The sequence below is a fragment of the Alnus glutinosa genome, chromosome 10 (genome assembly GCF_958979055.1).
Source record: "Alnus glutinosa chromosome 10, dhAlnGlut1.1, whole genome shotgun sequence".
NCBI classification, from domain to species: Eukaryota; Viridiplantae; Streptophyta; class Magnoliopsida; order Fagales; family Betulaceae; genus Alnus; species Alnus glutinosa.
The window spans coordinates 13,085,753-13,112,504 of NC_084895.1; the positions used below are offsets into that span (position 1 = coordinate 13,085,753).

At 35.9% G+C, this 26,752-nt stretch overlaps 1 long non-coding RNA gene across 2 annotated transcripts; it reads right to left on the reverse strand.

Moving 5' to 3' along the window:
• Positions 1–23,468: 23,468 nt before the first annotated feature.
• On the reverse strand, positions 23,469–26,134 carry LOC133880596 (uncharacterized). Of its 2 annotated transcripts, XR_009902333.1 has the most exons (4): positions 25,447–26,134; positions 24,804–24,840; positions 23,938–24,029; positions 23,469–23,805 (listed from the first exon to the last, which is right to left on the reverse strand). It is a non-coding gene; the product is annotated as an uncharacterized LOC133880596 (long non-coding RNA). The 2 variants fall into 2 exon arrangements; XR_009902334.1 differs by lacking the exon at positions 23,469–23,805 and having other exon boundaries at positions 23,866–24,029; positions 25,447–26,132.
• Positions 26,135–26,752: the final 618 nt, after the last annotated feature.

Below are 26,752 nucleotides of genomic sequence, written 5' to 3' on the forward strand. Positions count from 1 at the left end.
ATTCATGATCTCTTTTGACCTCCATTAATACTTCATTAATCGAAGCATTCAAGGGAGTCCATTCATCGATGTTGAATTGATAATGCCTTTGAGGTCGTGCCTCAACCTTTGTCGCGGTCTGCTTTTCCTCCTGCTGGACCTTCTTATTTTTCCTGGAACTCTTCGATTCCAAGACATGGCCTTTTAAGGATCCCCTCAAGGCCAAGAGTGTTTCCTCCTGGTTCACAAACTTCTCAACCTTGTCCACAAGCTCCATGAGATTCTCAGGCGGGTTTAGAGCAAGCTTGGCCATTAAGGGTCCTTCCAACCTTAACCCTTGGTAAAAGGCGTCATGAACCATCTCGTCAGTCGGATTATCTACCGAGAGTCTGGCTTGATTGAACCGGATGACATAGTCCTTCAGAGATTGTCCTTCCTTCTGACGTACGGCCATCAACTAACTCGAGGGTTTCTTTCGCATGCACCCGACTAAGAACTGGGTCAGGAATTTCCTTCCGAGCTCCTCAAAACTGTTAATGGAACCCAAAGGGAGTTTCCGGAATCATTCTCAGGCACAACCGCATAAAGTGAGGGGGAAAGCCTGGCATGCCACCTCCTGCGGTGTCCCGTGAAGGTACATGTGCGTCTTGTAGTTGTCAAGATCCTCGGTTGGGTCTTCAACCCTGGTATAGCATTGGATACTCGGGGTTTTGAATTTGTCGGGGAGCTGAACCTCTATGATTTGGTCGGTGAATGGGGAAGACCTGCTTAGAAGATTATCCACCCGAGAAGTTTTCCCCATACTTCTCTGTTGAATCTTCTGTTGAAGCCAGTTGTACTTCTCCTCGTACTTCTCATCGAGAGAAGCTATTACTTCGCTGAGCCTTCTCTCTTTGAGCGGAGGATTCATTACACCCCCTAAAGGTGGGTTTACATTTCCACCGGGCGAAAGGTTTTTGCTACCTCCCTCCTGCCGAGACTGATTTTTAGGCTGACTTCTCATAGGAGCTCTTCGGCTCTCCTGGTCTTCTTCCTCATGGGTGTTGCTCTCCCCTTCCCCGTGTCCCTCGGGCTCTTCTGGAATTCACTCATTTGTAAGTCGTTCCAGTAACCAAAGGTTTTGTTGAGTTAGAGCCTCCATGTCCCTGGACATCTGAGCTATCCGAGCTTCCATCTTTGCTACATTTTGGTTGGATAGTCCTCCAATCTCGTGGGGAGAGGGGGGGGGATTGTTTATTCCTAAAGCCGTGGCTCTTGTTCGCACCATTTCAGATTTTAGGAGTAGAAAATGAATTGTTAGTCATTTCCCATAGACGGTGCCCATCTATTAGAACAGATTCTTGTCTAGTGACGTGTTGATCTTCAAGAGCCTTCAACCTGCAAGAAAGAATTTAATGTCCAAGAAAATATTTAATGGGTTTATTAGGATTAAATAAAAAATAAGTCTATTTTGAGTGGAAAAATAAAACAAAGTGTTTTATTTTTATCCTATGGACTTGTAAATGGTAGCCAAGAAAAGAAAATGCAAGAAATTTTTTTTTAAGTCTATAGAGTAGAAAAGAAAATAGAAATAAGAAATATAAAATAATATAAAAGAAATAATTGATAAATGAAATGAGAAATTTAATAAATAAAAGAAAAGATTAAATAATAAAGAGTGAAAAACTAGAGTGAAGCATAATCAAACTAAAAGACAAAGCTAAGTATATATGTTAAAGGAAGAATCAGATAAGGGAAAATTCAAATGAAATAAATGAAAAAGAATTAAATAAATGAATGAAATGCAAGATAAGGCCTCACGGCCGTTAAAAAAGAAAAGTAGAGTTACGAATTAAGATTAGTCCAGCAAAAAGATAAGAGTGGAAAACGAAATACATGTAATAAAAAGGAAGGGTCAGCATAATAACAGAACAGGCCGTGCGCCTTTAATGAAAAAGATGGGCGTCTGGACGGAGTGATGTACCGTCCGGACGACCTTGCATTAGAAAGGGTGCAGTAGCCCTTTTCACACCATTTCTCCGGATTTCTCTCCCACTCTCTCGATTTCTCTTTATTTTTCACACAAAAACTATGATCCGCGGAGATTCAACCGTCCAAACTCAAATATGATTTCAGAAACGTGATCTATGATGGCCGATCTACGTTTCTACTGATCATTTTGAGGTAAATCGCTAAACTTGTACTTTTGAGATTTTTCGTTAAATCTTGAGAAATATGAGTTTAATCTAGTGTTTTCTTTTAGGTGTTGGGTTATTTGGAGCTTGCAAAGATCCCCCAAACACCGGACATTGTTTGGGTAAAATTTTGGGTAAGTTCCTTTGAACCCTAGATTTTTGGTATTTAATTTAATTGGTATTTTATGAGTTTAACCCTAAGATTTTCTTATGAGTTAATGTTATTTTAAATATGTTAGTGTTTATGTTAGTGGGTTAATATTTATTGTGATTAGGTTAGTGAATATGATTTGGGAGTTATTGGCCCTGTTTAGTAAACCCCTTTCCCCTCTCCCTTTTCCCCCCTTGCCATTACGAATGATCATACGACTGAAATGGTTGGCTTCTTCTATAAGCCAACATTTCAGTCTATTCCCTTTTTTTTGTTCTTCATATTAAAAGGTTGAGAGTAAAATGGGAAAAGAAATAAATGTTGGCTTCTTCAAATGGGAATAGGATGAAATGTTGGCTTCTTGAAGAAGCCAACATTTATTTCTTTTCCCATTTTACCCCCAACCTTTCAGTCTATTCCTATTTTTTTTCGTTTTTCATATTGAAAGATTGGGGGTAAAATGGGAATATAAATAAATGTTGAATTCTTTTTCAGACTTCACACTTTTGTGTACTGACACACAAACAGGAAAAAAGGAGGGGAGGGGAGGGGGGAGGGATTTATTAAACAGGGCCATTGTTATTGTGGTTAGATAGCATTATTATGTTATGAAATAGTGAAAATAAATTATGGGAAGTGTTTAATATTAGGGTTATATGTTAAAATGTGGTTTTGGTGCCTAGCCCTAAACAAATGTTTAGGATTAGTAGTTTTATGGTTAAAATAAGTAAATAAAGTTCATGGGTATGTAATTGGAACCCTTAAAATATTATGGGTTTCCAACGGTTAGCTTTGAGCGATTCAAGTGCTAATTAGAGTGTTAAATGGTGCAATGTGTTATTCCACAGTGACGCATTCCAAGGTAGTATCTAGGAAACTTAGTGCTTAAATCCGCACAACTAAAGTGAGTATTCTACTCACTGAAAAACAATTATTTTCATATATTAATGAATTGCAATATATATATATATATATATATATATATATGTTGTTTTATAAATCCGAACCAACTGTATATTGAATATATCTGTTTTAGATGATTTGAGTACTTTTGAGTATGTTGAACTTATCAATGATACTTTGGAGAAATGTATATTATATGTGGAGTGTGGAATGAATTGTGTGACTGTGTGCTGCGGTTAATAATTTTAAATAATATATTTGGCGCTTAAAAAGTTGGTGTTGTAACATGTTTGTGGATTTTGGGGGTGTTATCATAAACTATTTTGGGAGCATATTGCATTGGTGTATGGTTACACAATCTTGGGAAATACTCGAGCCAAGGGCTCTACAACTTGAGTCAAGGACTTAGGGACTTGGTTACTTGAGCTCGGGGCTCTTCGGTGATTTGAGTCAGGGACTCGGCTTCTTGAGTCAGGGACTCGGTTTCTTGAGCCAAGGGCTCTTCTCTTGAGTCCAAGACTCTTCTCTTGGGTCCAGGACCTAGGGGACTTGCATTGGCATACATATATCGTGGTGTGTTTGTGTGTGATGTTTTCATGATATGTATATTGTAGTTTTGCTAGGCGAATTAATATGCATATGAGTTTTAATGAAAAAGAACATATGCATATTTCTATTGACTGGTTGGATGTGCCTAAAAGTTCACATTGTGCAAATATTTGAATGTTATGTCTTGGTATAGTAGGCAATTGTTATTTGTTCTTCAGCAAAGACGTGCTTGCATATTGGAGTCTCACTCTAGTGCTCGCATGATCATACTGATATTCAAAGGCAATGAGTCTCAATGTATTCAAGCGTAGTGTTACCGATAACTGGGAATGCAAATGTCTTTGCATAGCTAAGCAAAATGCCATGTTTTATTGTTTCTAAAATGCATTGAGTTTGAGAGTACGTAGATGATTACATTGCCTAGAATTAGAGATGCCATTGTATACATAATACCACGCGGGTTGCCACTTAAAAGCAATACGTTGTTGGGAGTAGGTATGGTGTTATGGGATGCTAAAGTCTACGTAATGCCACGCGAGTTGTCGTTGTTCTTCAGCTAAGACGTGCTTCTATAGTAAAGTCTCACTCTAGTGCTTGCATGATCATACTAACGTTCAAAGGCAATAAGCTTGATGGTGTAAGCTTAGTGTTGCCTAATTCAGGGAATGTGGATGTCTTAGTACAGCTAAACTAGATGCCATGTTTTCTTGCTTAAGACTTATGTGCAGGCGTGAATTCTGTAATGGAGCAATCATGCACACATATGTCTAAGTCACCGATTAAAAGTAATATATTGTAGATGAGTTTATATGTAGAAGCTTCCAAAGTGGGATGACTGGAACTTCTATATATGTTCACAGCTACATAGTATATTGTCCCCAAAGGGTAACTCAATCGGCTGGGGACCACGCCTCATGAAGCGGAGGTCACTAATTCGAATTCCCCCACCTCCCTCTTGTGTGGACATGTCAAAAAAAAAAAAAAAAAAAAAAAAAAGCTACATAGTATCCTTTAAATGTTTTCTATTAATCAGTGTTTACTGCATCAGCTATGAGGGTTTTTCAAATAAAAGTTTATAAAATTGGTAGCTGATATAGTGTACGCAAGACTAGAAATGAAAGTTGGTTCTTTGTGAAAACTCAGTCAGTTTAATATCACTGAGGTCTCGGTATTATGTACTGAGACGGTGAACTCATTCTTTTACCTGTGTGGATACGGCAACCCCCACAACCGTGCAGATATTAATTCTTTGGTTGCAGGTTCTGCGAATATAGATACTGACTCGTCCACCTAGCGTATGGAATGCTATGATTGGAGCACATCGCGACAGTCATAAGTCATAGACTCATGGGTAGTCCACATTTTTTGGTATTTTATTTATGGCTCGTGTCCTACGTGGCATATGTATTTGCTGAGCCTATATTTTGGTATGTAATTGTAGTAATATATTTTATAAGCTTTAATCAGTTAGACATGTAAATGGCTCCTTATTGTAATTAACTATTATGTATTAGATGTATTTTCGCTTATAATATGTATTCCATTGCATAGGTGTAACTCTAATAATCAGGTACATGTTATGGGACATGTACCGTATGTTGGCTGAGCGACATGTTGTTGTGCCACTGTGAAGATTTGTTTGTATGTTTTCAAAAAAAAAAAACAAAAACAAAAAGGGTTGTCACAAAGAAAACTGCGTTGAGGGAAAGCTCGACATCCCACTCCGATGCTTAAATTAGTGTTAGCCTGATTACAAGATTTTTGGAATAATAGAGAGCAATCTTTTTGTATGTTAATTTGTGATTGACTGCATTTTGTTTGACAAAATCACTTTTATGTAATGTTGTCATTTTATTAGGGATACTGTTTATTTCAAAGTCTTCGTTTCAGAAATGTGCTTCAAGAAGTTCATAGAAGATTCTGTGCAGATTCCAAGTTAGAGAAGTCGGCTCCTAAAGCTTCCATCCAAACGTCTATCAGTGTCTAGAAGTTTCGAACTATTCAAGGTTGCATCCGTCCGGATGTCTCAGCAACGCGTCCGGACGCTCATCAGTGTTCGATAAAAAATCAGATTTTCTTATCAGACACAGATATAGGAAGAAAGCTGCATCTGTCCGGACGACAGACCAACACTGTCCGGACGCTATCCTTGATAAGGCAAGATGTGGAGAATAATTGCAACCGTCCGGACGTTAGGGCAACACCATCTAGACGCCAATCCATATTATGAAAATTACGTGCAGCAGAAGTGCAACCATCCAGACGTTAGGGCAACACCGTCCGAACGCGGCCTTGATATGGTATTGCGTAAAGTACGTTATGGAAAGCCGATTGCACATTTGTTTGTCCAGAAGGCCTCAGCTTGCTTCTGGACACCACCTAGAGAAATCAAAGACAGCCTCGATTTAGGTCTTCTTAGCCTATAAATAGAGGCCTCTAGGCATGTACAATTGAATTCGGTAATGAATTCTTCATAACTTAGAAAGTATATTTTAGGGAGAAATTGTGAAGATCCGCTAACTCTCAAGCCGTTGTTGTTGTGTGTTGTTGTTGTACTCATTATTGAAGTTTATCTTTGGGAGGAGCCCTAAGGTAAATGAATTCATAGAAGACCCCATTCAAGTAGGAGACTTGGTTGGGAAGCGTTCATGTTGGGTTATGTGTCAGTGTGCTAGATACGATCGCTGCATCGGGTATATGAGTGTTATTGCTTATGTACTAGCTTTGTCTTCTAATAGTGGATTTCCTGGGTTTGGCAGCCCCGGAATGGTTTTTCTCTTAATCGAGTTTCCACTTTGTTAACAAAATAATTGTGTTCTTTAAATTCCGCATTTACATTATTTTGTTACATATTGCACACACACACGGTTAAATTAAAAGTCATTCTATTTTCATTATACATGTGCATTAATGAGGTATTTATAGGCGGAGTAGCAAGAGTAATCCCTCTTTTCATTGGGCCACATGTCGGGCTTAGAGGGCTAGTATTCAAATTCAAACACTCTATATGTGATGGAGTTTGTTTTGGACTAGGGGTCTTGCCAAGGGAAGCTTCTTCCTTTATGGTTCGACCTTCATGGCATGCATGCCGCAATTTTTGATGGTTCGGTATTTTACTGATTCTGGATGAGTTAGACTCGGTAGTTTGTCATTATGAGTTGTTGGGCCAAGATGTTGACTGGCCCAACCGATTTGATCCATACTTTAACTGTTGTTAGGCTCGAGGGATATTGGACGCGGCCCATATCTGACAAGTCAAGATATTTTCCTAATTGTCTTTGCTTTAGCAATTTTACTATTCAATCATGACGTCTCCGTCACAATCATCTTCTTCAATATTGTCGATGAGAAACTATGTGGATGCAGCGCTATGCAAATTCAACCTTCGAGCCCCGTTGAAAACTGCCTGGAGAAAGGCCAATCCTCTACAACTAGGGTTAGACCTTGAAGCTACCCTTATCGCTTTATCTTCTCGCCTTTGACCCTTAAATAACTTACTCTTCTATTTAGCTTGAACCTAGTCCCTCAAGCTCCCAACGTACTAACGCCTCTACACAATGCAACAAACTGCATTTTAGCTCATTAATTAATACCCTCTCAAAATGGATTAAAAGTCTATTACCACTTCCTCAAATCTCCTTTACACAACCTGTCTCGCTTCAAACCCCTCTCTCACTCTCTCTCTCTCTTTCTCTAAGAAAAAACTTAATCTTTCAATCCTGGGTAGTCTTGTTCAAACGGGCTTCAAGTAAGGTTTCGAATGAGGTATTTTTCACTAGTCTCATCCAAATGGAACTCCCAGATCCCATCTCGTTCAAATGTGACTACTATTTATCACCTTTCCAAATTTCTCTTTGCGTAAGGTTCGAGTTTTCTTCCATTTTTCAACTTCCTCACATTCCAGAACACCAAATCCACACTCCATGACCTCCTAAAACCCAATATGACATTTTCACATTTAAACTAAAGGTCTTTCCTTTCCACTTCCATTCAAGCAACACCCAACACACACACACACACACACACACACACACACTACCACATGTATTGCATACACACTAACCTAGTCTCGTTTTCGAGCTTTCTTCCACTCTTTTTTCACGAAACCTACCCAAAAGTCTCAAGCTTTTCAAAGACAAGCTTGAGCTTTTGCATGGGAGAGACCTTCTCTCCAATTCCTTCAACCAAACACTACCCAACACACTCTTACACAACACAGAGCTTCAAATAATCAATCAATGTACAAAAAATCAACCATAAATTCAAAGAAAAAGAAAGAGAAGGGTCAAACGTTTACCTTCGAAGCCCTATCTACCACATCTTTGCTCCAAAAATTCGTTCTTCCTTCCTCTCCTATCAAAGCTCTAACATTTTCTCCACACTCTCTCTCTCTCTCTCTCTAGGTAGTTGGTCATGTGAGAATGAAAGGAGGGGTGCTTGCATGCCTTAAAACCCTAAACTCCCTTCATTTTCGTCTTTTGGTCATGTCTATTTCGTAAGCATGGAAGATCCCATTCGTTCTTTCGAACACGCCTTCTTATAAACATGGAACACATGTCTCTTCCATGTCATGTTCGAATACGAGTAAGTATTGTTTGTACGAGACCTCGTAGCATTCATATTAGGTGTAATTGGGGCAACATCGCACAATGTGCAGTAAAACATGCATAAATTTTGCTACGAGTTTGAGAATCACATATAAACCCCAATTTGAAAAGCTATTTCTGATGCGCACATCGTGGCCCCGATCAAAGCTTGGTGAGTGTCATTTTCAGGTGGTTCAAAATCCATTGTTTTTGGTGTATTTTAACCCTTTTAGGAACTATTTCCATTAATAATTTAATCCACAGGTTCTTAATTTATGTTTTTTTAAGCTGAGTGTTATGATCCCTCATTGAAGAGTACTGGTCGGCCATTCACTAGTGACGGGTCATCGCCTCCAATCTGGTGAGGGGGCCACCCCTCTATGGCCCTCACAACCTCCACTCCTCTATCTTTCTTTCTTTTTTTCTTTTTTTCTTTTCTTTTTTTTTCCTTTTTTATTTTAGGATAGATTTGTAATTTATGAAAATTTTGTTATGTGAAACGTACAATCACCATATGAAATGTCATATGCAAGACACATGTCATTGACGTAGTGGTCTAATGTCATGGCACGCTACCAATTAATTAGACAATGGATTGACAGACAAACTTATTGTAAACTAGGATAAAACTTAAGGACTTAACTGTCGAAATTAGATACGTAGAGATTAAATTGAAATCATGCAAAGACCTATTAACTAAATTTGACTTTTTCTTTAAATTACTACTTGTTGTAAAAGTATAAATGTTTGAGATAATTGGTAATTAAGATGATATGAGAGTAATAGTAGTCTTGAATTTGAATTTCGATTTTCTATCATACGTACCACCCATTTCATTTAAATTTTAGGCATTAGACTTTTACTAAAAGAAAGTTTGGGTTCAAATGTGAGAGAAAATATTTGAATATTATTCAATATTAAATTTATAATTTCCTATTAACATAAACACTTGAGAGAAAACGAATATTCCAAGTAAAACTTATGGATTGATAGCCTCGAGTACAATCCAAGTTGCAATCACATTCATGCTTAATAGAAGAGATATTCTACTTCTCCATTTCTCATCCATCATTTTTTAAATCAACTATTGGATCTGTAAACCCACATATGGTTCGTATATATCCAAAGATTGGCTTTTTTAAAAAAATTAAAAAAAAAATAAAAAAAAAAAAATAGTGGAGATGGAGAAAATAGAGAAATCGCATTTATGATCTTAATATAAACCGGGCCTGTCTATCTATCTATATATATATATATATATATATATATATATATATTTATATATATATCCATTTGAGGTGTCCTAAGATCAATTTTGAATGAGATATAAATGTCTCTTTTTACACTTCAATTTTCCTGGTTAGTTGGTTTTGGCAGAAATTGACTTGATAATCTTATTCTACCATCAATAAATTCTCAATATATTGCTTAGAAACTGAATCACGTACAAGCTTTCTAGATAAACTTAAACCAAACCTATATATGTGCACAATATCAAGAAAGTGACATGCTATATTTCATTTGGATTTATGGAAGATATGTACAAGACTTGTAAAGAGGGAAAGAATCGAAAGATATACATTCTCTCTCTCTCTCTCTCTCTCCCCTAATATGACACAAAAATAGTTGTACCCCACCTAAGTTTGAACTAGTCCTTACTAGTTTGCTGTGCCTATTGTTTCTTTTTCTTTTTGTCGGTTTTTCCTAAGCGTGCCTCTATATTGTTTGTAGTCACAAGAAATGGTAAAGTGCTTTACAAGCATGCACGGCTGGAGGTAAACCTAGCTTCCGTTGAATTGCAGAGGAGTCGTTCGGCTTACGGCTTCACCAGTAAAGTTTTGAAAGCTATAACCAATGGATCTTCATAGATGTCTCCCTATCTAATTAATTTATTCTTTTCTTCTGAATATATATGCGGGGCTCTAAGGCATAGACACACACACACGTACACACGTTTCTTCTTACTCGAACGTGAAGACAAAGACGTTAATTAACCTCAGTTTTTATGGAGTTGGGTGAGCTATAACCAATGCCCTTACATTTGTGTCTAAACAAAATTAAATTTTACCAAATTAATTAAGCTTAATTATTAATTCCACTTATAAGAACAAACAAAGCTAGGCCTAGTCTTTGTTTTCCGACTGTTATGCCGGGTTGTGAGCTAGGCATGCATATTCTCTTTTATAATAATGGAGATTCTCTTAATTTCATGCATGCAAATATGCAATAGTGAAAAGAAAATCGTCCAAGGGTGCACATGAACCAATGAAGCTCATGCACTACGAATAGTTAATTGCATCCGATCAATTCAAATTTTCCTCTTGCATGCCGGACATTAATGTTTACTATTTTTAACTCCTTTTTACACTTCTAAATCAGTCACACGAAGCATTAGTGGATTTTTTTTTTATTTTTTTTAAGTTCGTTTGGATTTGTGATTTTAAACTATATGCGATTTGAATATGCAATTTTTAAAAGATACGTGGTACTTCTCCAACTCTAATCCAACATTTTTTTTTAAACCAACCATTGTATCTGATTCAAAAAAAAAAAAATTAAAATTAAAAAAAAAAAAATGTTCGTGTTGGACAAGAGTTGGAAAAATAGCATTTTATCTTTTTGAAAATACAGTTAAGCATTTGGTTAAATCGCGTTTTGCCCTTTAAAATTACAGTTTAACCTTCAAAATCGTGTGCTTTTAGAAACGCACCTCATTGCCTGTGATTTGAAAATGTTAAAAAATTTATTTTTTAAATAAAAACTGTATTTTTAAAAACTGTATTTTTAATCTATATATTTTTTACAATTTGATTTAAAATAATTTAACTTTTAGTTTGCAAAATCCTAAGGCTATATACTGTGTTTGGCAACGGTAGTTGTCGAAGTACAAGAATTGTTAGATGCATTAGTAATGTCATGTTGGGCCAAAACCCCAAAACAAATTGCTGTAAAGAATCCTTGACATAAAATTAGAGTTTGCAGATTCGGGCTTTGGCTCCTCTCTTGTAGAAATGTGTTGCATTTCTACATGGCCCAACTATTTTCACATTATTTGGGCCTCATTGTGGGCGTTTCAGCCTGAGCCCCTAAACTGAAGGAAGGGCGTTTAGTGATGCAAGCCATGAAATTTAGAGCAAAGTCTTATTATGAAGATGGGGGCCCAAATCCTTAATCCTTGACCATTATGAGCTCAATATATATATGGATTTGGCTGAAGTGCGGTAAAAAAAAAAATTACAGTTCTTATGTTGTAGTTTTTAAGAGTCCAAATATAATTAAATTTTCTCTCTCTATTTCAAATAAAACTTGAAATTAAATCTAAATCATTAAAAAAAACTACAACATAGGCGTTATATTTTTTTTTATAGCACCTAAGCTTAATACTAATACGATTAGAACTATATATAAGGCACAAACATGGTCCTTAATACATGTCCAATACACATCCACACCTCTGCAAGCGACGGCGGAACTACCCTTAGGGTTAGGGGATGGAAGTCCTTTCTTTTTTTCTTTTTTCTTTTTTTGAGTTCGACCTTCCAAAATTAATTTCTTACCCTTAAAGATCTTTATTCTTTTAGTTTGGTCCCACTTCATCTCAAATCTTAGTTCTACCCCGACGTGCAAGTAAACGATGAATATGAAATCATGTAACTTAAATTATAGGAAACTACATTTACCCGCCTATCAGCTATTACTATCTACCATTTTGCAATGTATTTTCCTTTCATAATATTTTAATTTTTGCAACGTCCTCTTAATCTATCATTGAGGTTGTAATATCTCCCTTCTACGACTCAAAATAACAAAAATACTTTCTATATGATAAAATCGTAAGTCATTTTTTTTTTTTTTTTATAGACGATATTTTTGTTATTTTGAGTCGTATAAATGAGACATTGCAATCTAAATGAAAAAGTAGGGAGACATTGCAAAAATTAAAATATGGAGAGGACATTGCAAAAATAATGATAGTTAGAAGGGCTAAATGTAGTTAATATATACTAAAATACATAGATCAATGTAACATGTCACATTAACACCCAAGGCTCCATTTATTTAATTCAACATAAAATATTTTATGACGTAAAAGAATTTGAATTGAACTCCGTCCTACAATAGAATTGGGCTGCATGGAGGCTTTCCATGGGTCACATTATTTCTCTGAAGCCAAACAAGATCTAGGGCAATGGCTGCAAACAAGAAACAAGAGTGAGAATCTCTAAGATTAATATTAAGTAAGTTATTAGGATATAAGATAACTTTTTTTCACTCCGTAATATTAAAAGCTGCAAAAAGAAAGATAAAATTAGGGTAACAGACAAGGTGATTCTCGCCGTAGAATTAACCATAGTGACAATTAACCATAGAGGGCGTAATAGATCATCTTCCTGGAACTATAAAACTTCCCCCAATTTGGCTTGAACAAAGAAAATATCTCATACTATCTTCCATATAAAGAGATCAAATCTCTCATGAATCATAACCTTCCACAGCTTCTCCCAAGCTTTAGAGTTGAGCGGATCATTAGAGGGGAACCATCCTGGATGAGGAGATTGTAAGCTAATTTCAGAGTTGAGCGGATCACAACGTTGGTGTTGACCGTTAGAATGGATGGAAAATTGGTTATGTATCTTACATGTAATCAATTTGACCAAAATCTTTCGAAAATACCCTCACTTTGATCATTGGAAACCTACCATTTATAATTACTAGTGAGTAAAAAAAGAAAACTAAGGTCTAAAAAAAAAAAAAATTGAAGATAAGGGTGGTGAACCACCCCAATTTTCTATTGGAAAAATCTAAGATAAAATCCTGAGTCAATGCGCCATTTTAAATAACACCTCAAGTTTTTTTTTTTTTTTTTTTTTTTTTTTTTTTTCAGTTTTAACTACATAAGTTTTTCATGAATTTGAAATAGGTCATTCCGTTGAATTTTCGGCCAATTTTGCAATGTTCGTTGATTCTACGTCACCTTTTTTTTTTTTTTTTTTTTAAGAACCTTTAGGGAACCGAACTTCCAACTTTTTGAAATAAGATATCTGAACTTCAAAACGTGGGTCTCAATTTAGGATATCAATTTTTCGAAAAGTCTCAATTAGGAGTCATCCATTAGAATTTTTCGTTAAATCCTATAAAAATTCTCAAAATACCCTTGAGTTTATTTTTTTTAAAAAAAAATATTATAAAAATTTTCAAAAATTCAGGTATGGATATTTTTGCAAATTTTATTAAATTCTAGGGTTAAATACCTTACACACCCATGTGGTTTCAAAACTTTATTTTTTACCTCCTGAGTTTTCATTTTTTTCAAAGGAGGTACATGTGCTATGGAAAAAAATGAAAATGATACCTCCGTCAATTTTTCCGTTCAAAATTAACGTATGGCCATGTCATCGGACATGTGTCGGCGTACTTGTGCGACACTTGTCCCCTGATACAACGTCAACGCCATGTCAGCACTAACGTGGCTACTTTTTTTTCATTTATTTTAAGGACTTTTTAAAATAAAAATAAAATTAAAAATTTTAGCCCTTTGGCTCACTTGGGGGTAGTTGAGCTACCATTTATGATACTTATTGAAATCACAAAGGGTACATCATGAAATTTATAAAACCACAGGGGTACATAATTGAAAATCGAGGTACCATTTGTGATACTAAATGAAATCACATGGGGCAAAACATGAAATTAACAGGGGATTCAAAGTTACATAATTCACATACATATTTCAAACTACAAGTCAGTGCTAACGTGGTGATAGGGACAAGTGTCGCAATATTACACCGACACATGTTGGATGGCGTGGCAATCCGTTAGTTTTGGATAAAAAAATAGACGGATGTATCATTTCCGTTTTTTCTCATAGCACAGGTACCTCCTAAAAAAAAAAAAAAAAAAAAAAAAAAAAAAAAAAGAAAACTCAGGGGGCAAAAAATAAAGTTTTGAAACTATATGGGACAATTAGGTATTTTAACGCAAATTCTAACTAAATCCTAAATCCTAACAATTTTTTTCTTAAAAAAAAAAATGAGGGGCATCTTAGAAATTTTGATAGGATTTTACGGAGGACCCTTAATTGAGACTTTTCGAACAATGAATACCTTAAATTAAGACGCTTTGAAGTTCAGGTACCTTATTTAAAAAATTGTGAAAGTTCGGTACCCTAAAAGGAAGATCTCCCTTTCATTTTTTACTTTTATTAAAAATAAGAAAAAAAAAATTACATTTAAGCCCCCCAAATTACCAGTCGTTTTGGAAGTAGCCCCCAAACTACTAATCCTGGCACTATGGCTCCCTAAACTATCAAAAAGACCTAATTTGTTAAAATATTCCTATCATACCCTTGCCATATGTCATTTTTTTAATTAAAAAATAAAATTTAAATTTAAATTTAAAAAATTTAAAAATATATATATATATATATATTAAAAACATTAAAAAACTAAAAAAACTAAAAAAAAGTTAAAAATTAAAAATTTTTATTTCATGAATAATACTATATTAATATTGATTTTCATTTTTTATCACGTGATATTGTGATAAACTGCAGGAACACACCCTACTGGCCTAAACAACTAGAACCCCTTAAAAATCACACTTGTGTCTGTAGCCTGTAGGCCAAGAGATCTCAAAGCAATGGTGGGAGACGTTCACGTGCTTCAGACCGTCACTAATTCCAACTGCTCAAAGAACTAATTCCAAAGAGAAAAAGAAGAAGAAGAAGCGTGGTGGGAGGAAGAGGAAGATGAGCGCAGAGCAGACACTGGCTTTCAAGTTTCTCAGTGAATTGTGTTTTTGTTCTTTTGGAACAGTACTGTTCCAGGCTCCCCTGGAGTGTATCCTGTTTTTGGTGATCTATGAAAGGTTTTATTCATCTAAAAAAAAAAGGTTGTCAGTGAATGGGCCGGGTGTTCTTAATTGGATCAGCCTTCTTCCGAGTCCTTTGTTGTCGATGACTTTGGGGTCCGTCCAGAAGAGTCTGGAAAAGGTGGGGAGAAGCTGGTGTTCGAATTGCATTCGCACACCAAATTCAGTGATGGATTCTTGTCGCCTAGGAATTAAGCTGGTTGAGATCGAGAGCTCATGGAATGGGGTCAGTTTCTTTGAAATGGTTCATGTTATTTTATATTTTAAATGAATATATAAAAAAAATTTCCCACTTTTTATTGTTTCTGAATGATCTGCGCATGCCGGCAATTGGTTTAGCTTTTTATGGAGGAGATTTACTCTCTTTTGAGTTTTACAATATTGTAAGTAATGAATTAGTTTCTGTAAAATATTCTCATTTACGCTGCATTTTTTAGTTTTTTTTTTTTTTTTAAAAAAAAATATTTTTATTATTTTTTAATTGTAAAAATGATACTTGGGAATGTATATGAATATTTTGACAAAATTGACCTTTTTGAAACATATTGATTGTTTGGGTGGCCACTGGCCAAAGTACGAGAGTTGGTTGTTTGGTGGACTACTTCCAAAACGGCTAATAGTTTGAGAGGCTTAAATGTAGTTTTTCCTAAAAATAAAGTATCAAATCTTAAACAAAAAAAACAACAAACAAAAGGAACCCTTGTGGCCAAGGATGGTGGGTGCCCCCTCGAGGTGGGGTGGCCTGTGATCGAGGTGTCGTCATGGGCTTAGAGCAGCTTGTGGGCCACTCTTGTTGGAGCTGGGTAACCACCCCCCCCCCCCCCCCCCTCCTTTCCATTTTGGTGGTCGAACCACCCCTCATGAGTGACACCTTTGTTTTGTTTTCATAATTCAGGGTTTTTTTTTTTTTTTTTGTTTATTATATATAGATAAAGAAAAAAGAAAATAAAATAAAAAGATACATAATATAACACAAACAAATTCAACAAAATATTTAATTAATGCCATTTTCTTTTCTTTTTCTACTTGTTTTTCTTCCCTCAATCTTATATATATATATATGTGGATAGCCCATTCTGTCTGGTCAAAGCAGAAAATAAGGCTTCGTTTAGTTTGTGGAATGGTCATTCCATTAGGAAAAGGAATAGATATTCCTGCGAATAAAAGGTGGTGGAATGGAATGGCTATTCATTCTTTTGTTTGGTAATAACTCACACATTTTAATCGGAGTTCAAAAAAAATTACTAAAAAAAACCCTACATTTTATATATATATTTATTTATATTTTAAAAAAAACCCCCCCAAAAAAAAAAAAAAAAAAAAAAAAAAAAAAAAAAAATTGAACTAAACTGGTGGGTAGCCAACCACCCATTGGGGTGGCTGACCACCCATTGGGGTGGCTGACCACCCATTGGGGTGGCCGCAGCCACCTCCGAGTGGCCTCTGGTGGTGGCTGCGGCCATCCCCAACGAGAACTGGGGGTGGCCTGTGCCACCCCCGGAACGCCTCAGTGGTCCCCCAAGGCATTTCAGGGGTGGTGCAACCACCCCTGCCCAACCACTTTAGGGTTTAGATTTACTTTTCTTTTCTTTTTCCTTTTTTTTTAATAAAAAAATATTTGAAAGAAAATAAAAAATGAATTTTTTTTTTAGAAATGTCGTCTTTACCCCAAGGAATAGCTATTCTTCTTCGTAAGGGAGTAGCTGTTCCATGGAATATACCCCTACCAAACTAAAAATAGTTATTCCTATGGAATAGCCATTCCATTCCAGGAGCCTATTCCGCGAACCAAACGAGACCTAAGGATTTTATGCCCACCAATAAGAAATTGATACATCAGCTTGTAACAAAAAAAGCAAGTATTGACAAAACACTAGATCTAATCTCCTTTTCTTCACTCTTTTGGTCTAAAAAAAAAAACAAAAAAGATACGCTCAGCCACCACCACCGGTACGTTCAACCCCTCTCTCTCTCTCTTTCTCTATCATGGCGTGGGTTTCTCTCTCATGACCTCTTGATTCAAATTCCTACAGGTCATATAAATACAATTTTATTTCTAAAAGCCCTAATCGCTTGACAGTTAACGCCATTTTTCTCTTCTTCTCTAGAAATTTCTTCTTCCTTCCTATAGCACCTACACATCTCAACCAACCCTATTCACACCATCCTTAGTTCTACTTGACTTGATCAATAACCACCAGTGCCCAGCCTTAGCAAAATCTGATTTTTTTGGAGCTCTAGTGTTTCCGGCAGATTTTTTTGGCAAGTTCCGATAGATTTTCGCATGTATCCGGCGAAATCTGAAAATTTTCTGTTGGTTTAGTTGTTTTCAGCAGCTGTTGTGGACTTTTCTGGCGGAATTGCTTGAGGAAGAAGAACCACTTAAGCTAAAGGATATTGTCGGAGAGAGAGAGGTTGAACTTATTAGTGAAGGAGCGGCGGAACTGCGGCTGTTTCCGGCGTGGGGCAATGGCGGCGGCGGCGTTTGGGAGGGCGGTGGCTGGGACCCTTTTTTTTTTATATATTATAAAAGTGAAAGAAGGGTTAGATCCAGTATTTTGCCAACACTTTCTTTTCTTTACTTTTCTTGTTTGATGCTGATGTGTCAACCTCTCAATAGATGACAAAAACCTCTTAGTTTTTGCCCATACCTGATAGAAGTTATACGAGAGGTTTTTGCCCATACCTAATAGAAGTTATACTCATATATTTGTACTTTGTAGTTAGCATGTTTTGGCAAAAGTGATAATGGTAGGATTCTAGAAACTAATACAGGATCAAGTGTCCCTAAAATGCTTTTAACTCTACTAATTTCTGAATGGAAATCCATAATATACAAGGAGAATTAGCTCCATGCGGTTTAAGCATAACGACAAAGAAGTCAACAAGGTTGTTAATGCTCTAGCTATGGGCAGGGTAACAATTTATATTAAGATTTTATTATTTATTATGATCCCTCCTGATAATGTAATTTCTCTTATTGATTTTAATACTTTGAATATATATCTATGTAATTTCCCTTTCTATTGATTTTTTTTTTCTATAAAAAGAAAAACATGGAAATGACATTTATATTTAACTGTTAAAAGAGTTTCCAGTACAGTGGCACCAACTTTGATAAAGTCCTTCATTCACTCTTGTAAAACAATATATATCAACAAATGAGCTCGCCGGGGGTGCCAGCTGGTTCCACTCTGATGCTTAAGTCAGTATTTTAGAAGAATTTAGATGAAATTTTTATAATCAATAAATCATCTGAAAAATACATAATGGTGTACACCTATTTGTAGGTGGGACTTCAACTGTTTAATCCGAATAAGGTGAGAACTGATTCCCTGACTTCAAGATATCTTCCCGATCTACCTTGAATCCGAGCAGTCCAAATCTCGAAATTTGATATTCCCAAGAAAATTCTTCTTGTGAGGTTCTTGATGTGCTTTAGTATTTGTTTCTTGATAGGCTTTAGCCTTAATTTTCTAATGTAGCTGGTTTTTTAGAATTCATATAAATAAATGGGCTTGTATGAATTAAATAAGTCCATTTACTTACTAGTGAGAATATTTCTCAACATTAATTTATAGTGCCTATTTTGTTGTAGGTTTATGCAAACTTCCAATGGAGTCAAGGCAGATATCAAACACCCTTTTGTATTTTCCTTACTTATTGGTCTTATTGGTTTGTTGGTGGAAGGTTTCAGGTCAAATTTTAAAATGGAAAGTGCTTGGAATTATTTCATATTACCGGTTTGGGTATCACTAGTGCCATCGGTAAGGTTGGGTCAAGCTATGACTCAATTTGCTTGAGGAAGTGCCTGTGATTTTTTACTGTCTAGGCCCCTGCTGTCATTAATTCCCAGAGAGCATGTGCTAGTATGATCATTCCCTGGTAAGGTAACCACTTTGGTCGCCCCTCTGCCTTTTTTTTTTTTTTTTTTAACAAAATAATAATAATAAGTAAACATATACACAAAATAAGTGAGATAATTGCATATTATATTTTAGTGTCTAATTTTTTTTGGTCAAAATCAGATTTATTTATTTTTAAAATATATATATATATATTTTTTTTATCTAGATCTGTGAAGATGGGGAGGGGCACCTAGGTGCCCAGAGGGGAGACCCCACTCCTTGCCTTCTTTCTTTCTTTTTTCTTTTCTTTTCTTCTTTTCTTTATATATATATATATATATATATATATATTTTTTTTTTTCTAGTTCTGTCAACGTTTGTCCTCACTGGTTTCTCTTACCTTCCTAAGAGCATTCCTAACGAAGTCGTCAAACAGACGAAATCACCAAAATCAGACGATTTTACTCAAAATCTTGTCTCCAACGAGCTCGTCGCCTCTACAGTAAAATAGACGATTGTCAGAAACGCTCATCTCATCAGACGAGGGCAAAGTCGATCGTCTGTTGTTTTTTTGCATTTGTTTATTTCATTTTCGCGGGGAAGGTCGTTGATGAGCAGAAGATCAACACCAAAAATATCACAGGGAAGACACAACCGGAAATCACAGGGGAGATACAATCAGAAATCACAAGGGAGATCAACACCAAAAATACACACGGTTCATTAAAACCCATTAATCAATAATAGCCCAAATTAATCAATAATAATCCATATAAAAAAACACAAGAAATTACATCAAGAATTTTCTGTTTAATCACAGAAAAATTCACCAAAAGTTATCTCTCAACTCACCGGAAAACACCCATCGAAAACCCACTGAAATTGCCACGATTTTCACCGGAAAATCACCTCACGTCCACCGAAGATGGGTTCTGGCCGACGACTCATGGACATGGGTCTCTGGGTTCGTCAGATTGCTACGGGTCCTCCACGATCAGGCTGGGTCTCTCCAGTCTCAGGTCTCCTAGCAAATGGGCTCCGATTGGTCACAGGTTGCAGAGCGATTTCGCTGGAAATCACTCCACAGGCCACCGATCGTCGTGCCTCCTGCTCCTCCGGCGACAATCCATGGAACCCACCGGAAATCGGCGCATCTGGACGGTCGGATCTTCTCCGGTTCTATCTCCCGATCTCTCGGGTCTGATCTCTCCCGATGTGGTCTCTCCCTTGATCTCAATCTCTCTCTCTCGTTCACTATCGCACTGTCTCTCGGTGTGGAGAGCAAAGAAGGAAGAGGAATCGGATTAGAGAAAGAAGAAAATAATAGAAGTGTGCGTGAGAGAAGAGAAGAGAAAGGATAGGGAGGTTTGAATTCTGGAACAATCCGGAAAAGGCAGGTTAGTTGAAAAGGTAATAAAAAATAGTATTTATTTTGAAGTAGAGAATATTTGGTGAGTTTGATATTTAGAGCTCTTAAAAATTAAGTAGCTAAAATAACAAAAGTAGCATTTTTAGTCAAAATTTGCTGAAATTTTGACGAGCTCACTACAAGTGCTCTAACTTCATGGGTTTTCCACTTTGACAGCTCCATAGTTGGTCCCGTGTCGAGGTACCGATTGAAAGTGTTTGTACGGAGCAAAGAAATTAATAAAAAAGTTTTTTGGGGTGAGTTGGTGGGAGATAAATTTAATGTTTAAGTCTTTATAAATTGAAGAGAATAACCAACAAAAATAAATAAATAAATAAGATCGAGAGGAAGAAGTCGAAAGTCTCATTTTATCTCATATCTGCCACTTTTTATAATGAAATTTACTATAATCGTTTGCAACTCGTCCTACCTTCATAAGAGATTTCTCTACACCCCAAAACTTTCATAATGCGTATTGCCTTATCATGCTTGGAGTCATTGAATAGTTATTTACGTGGCTTATGAAGAGATTCAATGTAAAAGATTGAAGTACGTCTTCTTTTATTTAATGTATGTGGCTTTTTATAATTAGATTTTCTATAACCATTTGCTACTTATGTATCTTCATTGGAGACTTTCCTGCTACGAATTTTTTTCCTACACCCCATGGCCTCTATCATGCGTATTGCCTTATCATGCCAAGAATCATGGAACAATTATTGGTGTGGCATATGAAGGCCGGGATTCAATGTGGAGCATCTAGGTTTTCACAGGACAGCATATTGGTGGATTGGACACGAGATCCGCAGGCTTAACCGTTACCTCCAAATTCTCTTATACAATGTGCCAAATTAGACAACGAAAATTTCAAGATCTACGAGTGTAAATGGGCCAACTCTTGGGTCTGTTGTCGTCCATTCGCTTGCACTTATGTATTCCTTTTTTTTCTTCTCATCCTTTTCCAAACAAATGAAGGTAGTTTTAAAATTATTAATCTTTTCATAATTCTTCCTCTCATTATTTATATTTTTGGTAACTAAAATTTTCAATTGTGAATACACTGTAAATTTTTATAGTTTATTATGTATTAATTACATGTATCAGTCAGCTCACCCCTATCTTTTATTTTTTTTTCTTTTTATTTTTTTTTCCCTTTAAACTATTGGTTTATTTTCTCTAATTTATGCCCCGTTTGTTTCGGCGTAAAATGATTTCTGGAAAATGGTTTTGGTATTTTCAGGTGTTTGGTAGGGGTGAAAATAATGGTCAACCAGAAAATGATTTCCGTTTGACCAAAAATGCTTAATAAATTTTGGAAAATGATTTACGCTTGTTAAAAGCGTAAATCATTTTCCATAAATGGTAGATGCAGTCGATTCTTTTTTAAACAACGCAGTCGACCTTTACGTTCAAGCAGTTAACTATTGCTGAATTTTGACAAGTCAGATTTCGACTCCGATCGGTGCCGGAATTCGACAAATTAAGCCGGAATCCGGGGACGTCCGGCAGATGTCGCCGGATTCCGGCTATCTCGCTGGATCCCGGTCGGATCCGGCCATTCTGGCCGAATCTCCGACCATCTGGACGGGATACTGGCCGGAGAGGCCGGATCCGGCTAGAACGCCGGACCCCCGGCATCTGGCCGGATCCGGCTGTTCTGGCCGAATCTCCGGCCAGCTGGCCAGAAACTGGCCAAGACGGCCGGTTTCCTGTCAACTGGCCGGGATCCGGCCGTTTTGTGCCGGATTCCGGCAACTTTGCCGGAATTTGTATATGCCAAATTTTAAAAAATATTTTTATATTATTTTATATCAATATTTTTTATTTTGTGAATAAAATTTATTTTTTTAAATTAATATGATTAAATTAAAATATAAAAAATATTTGTAATTTTCCGTACCCGCCAAACACCGAAAAATGATTTCGACGGAAAATATTTTTTTGAAAAATGACTTCCCCAAAACTATTTTACGACGGAAACTATTTTACGCCGAAACAAACGGAGCATTAATGCTTGTCATTATCAAACCATAAGACTACTATTTTTTCCAATGTGTTCCAACGTCACGCTGAGTGAAACCGAGCCGTGCGTCTTACATGCGAAGAGAACATACTTTTTGCACGTCTGAATTCTTCATTTGTTTCTAATTTTTTTCTTTGTTTCCAACTCAGTTACGTATTCCATTTATTTATTTATTATTTTTTTATTCAAAGATCCCTTCCAAGTTTCAATATATATATATATAAGAGACCAAACCGTTTAATATTCAGGATTACAAAAATTCCCTAACAAACTAAGTTAGAGGCACATGGGGTAGAGTTTCCTCCACACTGGTAAAGTCAAGCTCAGACCATTATAGACTACAACTACGACAATATTACCTAGACAACAGAAGATGCTTCTACAGTTTATGAACCTCTGCTTGATCTAGGAGATGACACACATTTTAAGCTATAAAATAGCTTTTACATACCATGATTGATCTAAAAAAACATATCTAGCAGGCTGCATTAGAAAACTCCTACAATGCACAAATAAAAGAACAGTAAAAACTTCAAACTTCACCGGCCGGTGTAAGACATGGAAGGGGCCAAAACCATTTCCCCCACGTCCCTTTTTTTCTCGTTGGTTTGGGTGCACATTCAACTACAATACCCAAAGAAAATAAGGGAAAATGCTACTCACCTCTCATCTCACATTTATCTTAATTTGGTAATACTTATTAGCTCTTGGATTAATCATTATATATATATATATATATATATATATATATATATATATATATATATATATTAAAGACTAATAGGCATTGTTACTTCAACCCAATAAAATATATGTAAAATGTGAGATGAATATTTAAAATTGCTTATCATTTGTATATGCCATTATGAGAAAAACAAAACTTTTTATATTATCATAAAACTATATTCCTAGTATTATTTCTGTTGATGCAAGGAACATTCACAGTGGCTTCAAGCCGCTTCTAGGGAGGGAGTAGTCAGAAGGCTGCCGATCTAGAGACTATAGGCACTTTGATGCCCAAGTCAATCAAAGCCTAAGAGGGATAGAAGAGCTAGTAAAAAGGAGGAAGAGAGTCTACTTGAGTATGATAATGTGTGAGAAATATATAAGAGAGTGTCTAAAACCCTATGCTAGAGAGGAGATTGCTTGTGGCGCATCCAATAGAGAAGGGAGTGTACTCTACTGTTGGTCTTAATTAAGCCTGTGTGGGCTTAACCATATGTGCATCTTTTTAAGCATCCTTGGACTTTCTTAGCAGTCGAGCCTTAGTGTCGCGCCCCCGTTTCGGGAAATAAGAGAAACACGAACTTGAGCCTAAAAAAAAAAATACATTTACATAAAGCATATCTCTAATAGTTATAAATTTTATCCATCTATTTTATATATATCCATAAAAGAGTAGCTTTTCACAAAGTTATAAATTTCCAATAGGGAAACATATTATACATTACAAAGGTTACATCAGTTCCCCAAGATACCATCTATTGCTCTTAGCCAGGTCTATGCCATTACCAGAAGGTGACTCTGATTATTACATCCTGAAAAGGTTGAAGGGGTAAAGGGTGAGTTTGATAACTCAGTAAGTAACACAACATAGTACAAGGTGGTATAAAAAGTTTAGTTTAGAAACTTAGAATTTTCAGAGTTCACATATAGAAACATCAGCATCAATAATAAATATGCATATGCAATCATCATTCATAGTGTATAAGTTTTGTCTACCACTGGACTACTTCCGCATTTTTACCATGAGCGGTGCACGTTGGGCTCGTCCAAAAGACCGATCCCGAAGGATCCATGGCTCATCCTGTCGTCACAGGGGAAGCTCCCTAGGTGAGAACCCCCCGGCCGATAGCCCCACACTTTTGGTGTGGTTGCCCCGCTACCCATCATCATCATCATCATAAGATCCAGATCACAGCATTATGGTACCATGGGACAAAACTTTGTGTGATGCACATAAAACAAATATTCAACATAATTTCATCATCTTGTTCATATAGTGCACATGTATCATTTTTGAAAATCATAATTACATCATCCTCTTCATTCATATGGTGCACATGTAACATATAATTATTAGCTTCATTCATCCATGTGATTCACAGGTAACATATTCATTATTTCATTCTTGAGAGCTATCATATAATCATATGGAGGTTCAATTACATTTTCATAAAAGAATCATTATAACTGAAGAAAAATAACAAGTAATATTACAGTGAAAAAGTCCTTTGAAAATTCCCGACGTTTTACTCTTGAAAAGATTTTATTTAAAAGTTTCGCCGGGTTTTAAAGTTGTGTCTCCTTACCTGATATCTTCTGAGCAATATTTTAGCTACCTTCTACCTAAATAAATTGCAAGAAGAAATTTAGAGAAATATTCTGAGATTTGAAACCTAAAACTTAAACTAAAGTATCATCTCCTTATTATTTCTTTTCTTTCATCAATTAATTAAACACATATATATATATCATTTTTATAACAGATAAACATAATAGCTTACCAAATATAAATAATGAGTTTCATGTATCAAAACAAATTAATAGAATAATAACTTTATTTTATTCTTATAAAATTCGGGCAGAATAAGGGTATTAATATTAATAACGCTTAAAATACTTTAAAACATTTGGGCAGCGTAACGACGCTTTTGTAAAATAATGACTTTTTACTAGGGCATTAGAACGACGTATTTATTAAATTAAGTATTCCGCTTTGAAATCCTCTGTTTAAAACACAACTTAAAATATTAGAATACTTAATAACTTTAAAAATTACAATAACCAAGGTTTAGAAACTTACCCAGAATATATAACAAAATATACCACTTTAAAAATATTCTTTTAAGCATATATACTAATAACTTAACTTTATGAAAACCATAAACTCATGTCTAATAACTAAAAGTTGTACATGTACTAAAATAATACCCATGAGTAAAAGAAGCTTACCGCACATACTGCCGAGTGACAAGTACAGGTTTTCTTCTTTGTTTTCTTTTCTTTTCTTTTATGGCTATCCAAAGCTTCTTCCTCTTATTTATTGATTAATTTTTTTTTTAATTCTTTTCCTTTGTTTCACGAGAGAGAGAGAGAGAGAGAGAGATGTCCTTTTTCCTTTTGTCTTTTTCCCTTTTTCTTTCTTCTTGTTTTCCTTTTCTCTTTGTTAAAAGCTACAAACCAAAAGATATGTATAGAGAGAGAACTGAGAGCTCTTTATTTGGGCTTGACCGAAACAGAGAGAAATAAAGAAGAGAAATGATTTGCTGCCTGCTGTTCATGAAGGAAGAAGGGAGAGAGCGGCTGGACCGAGAGATATAAGGGTAGAGAGGAGGGAACTATTTCTTTTTTTTTTCTTTTTTTTTTTCTTTTTTTTTTTCTTGCTTCCTTCTATGTCCTGATGGGTGAAGAGGTAAGAGAAAGTGGAGCTTTTACGCACTAAACCAAGGGAAGAAGTTGGAGGAAAAATTATGCAACAAGAGAGCAAGGAGAAGAGAAACCCGAGAGAGAATTTGAAGAAGAAGCTGTGCGATGATCTAAAGGGGAAATTTGTTTCTCTTTATACTGAAACGGGTGGTTGAGATTGCTTGTATCAAAACTGATCGATGGCTCTGAATCCAAGCGTGGGCAGCAAGAAGAATCAAAGTCTGAGATTTATACTTGGGCAGCACGTCTTGGGAGTCAAGAAGGGGAGATTTTCGTAAAAAAATCAATTAAGGGGGAACACCTGTTAGAACATGAGAGGTGCAGAGGCAGAGAGTGAGAGAGAGCTGAATCAACATGGGCTGGCTGGGCTTCACGTGTGGACTGGGCTGGGCTATTAAGGAATAGAAATTGGCCCACAAATATTATTTATCAATTTTCGTCCAAAACAGATGTAGTATTTTTCGTGACTGTTTTCGTATCCTTAACGAAGTCCAAAAATTATGAAATTCGGAGGGTAGCTAAAGGACTTTGAGACGAGCGTTTTGACTTTTGAATCGACCAAAACGGAGTTCGTTTGACCCTATTTTCATTATTCTAAAGTTTAAGGTTCATTTAAACTTTTATTAAATTAAAACAATAAATGTTCTTTAGTAAATGAATATTTATATCCATATTTAAAATGCAGGGTATTACACTTAGAGGCATGTTAGTATATAATATGGTCCTATAGTAGTCCCTCAATTCCGCAATTAATTAGTGTTCCAGTCAAACTATAGAAATCTGAATTTGTCTTGTGGACCTGTTAATATATGGGTCGTCCTCCAATATGTTT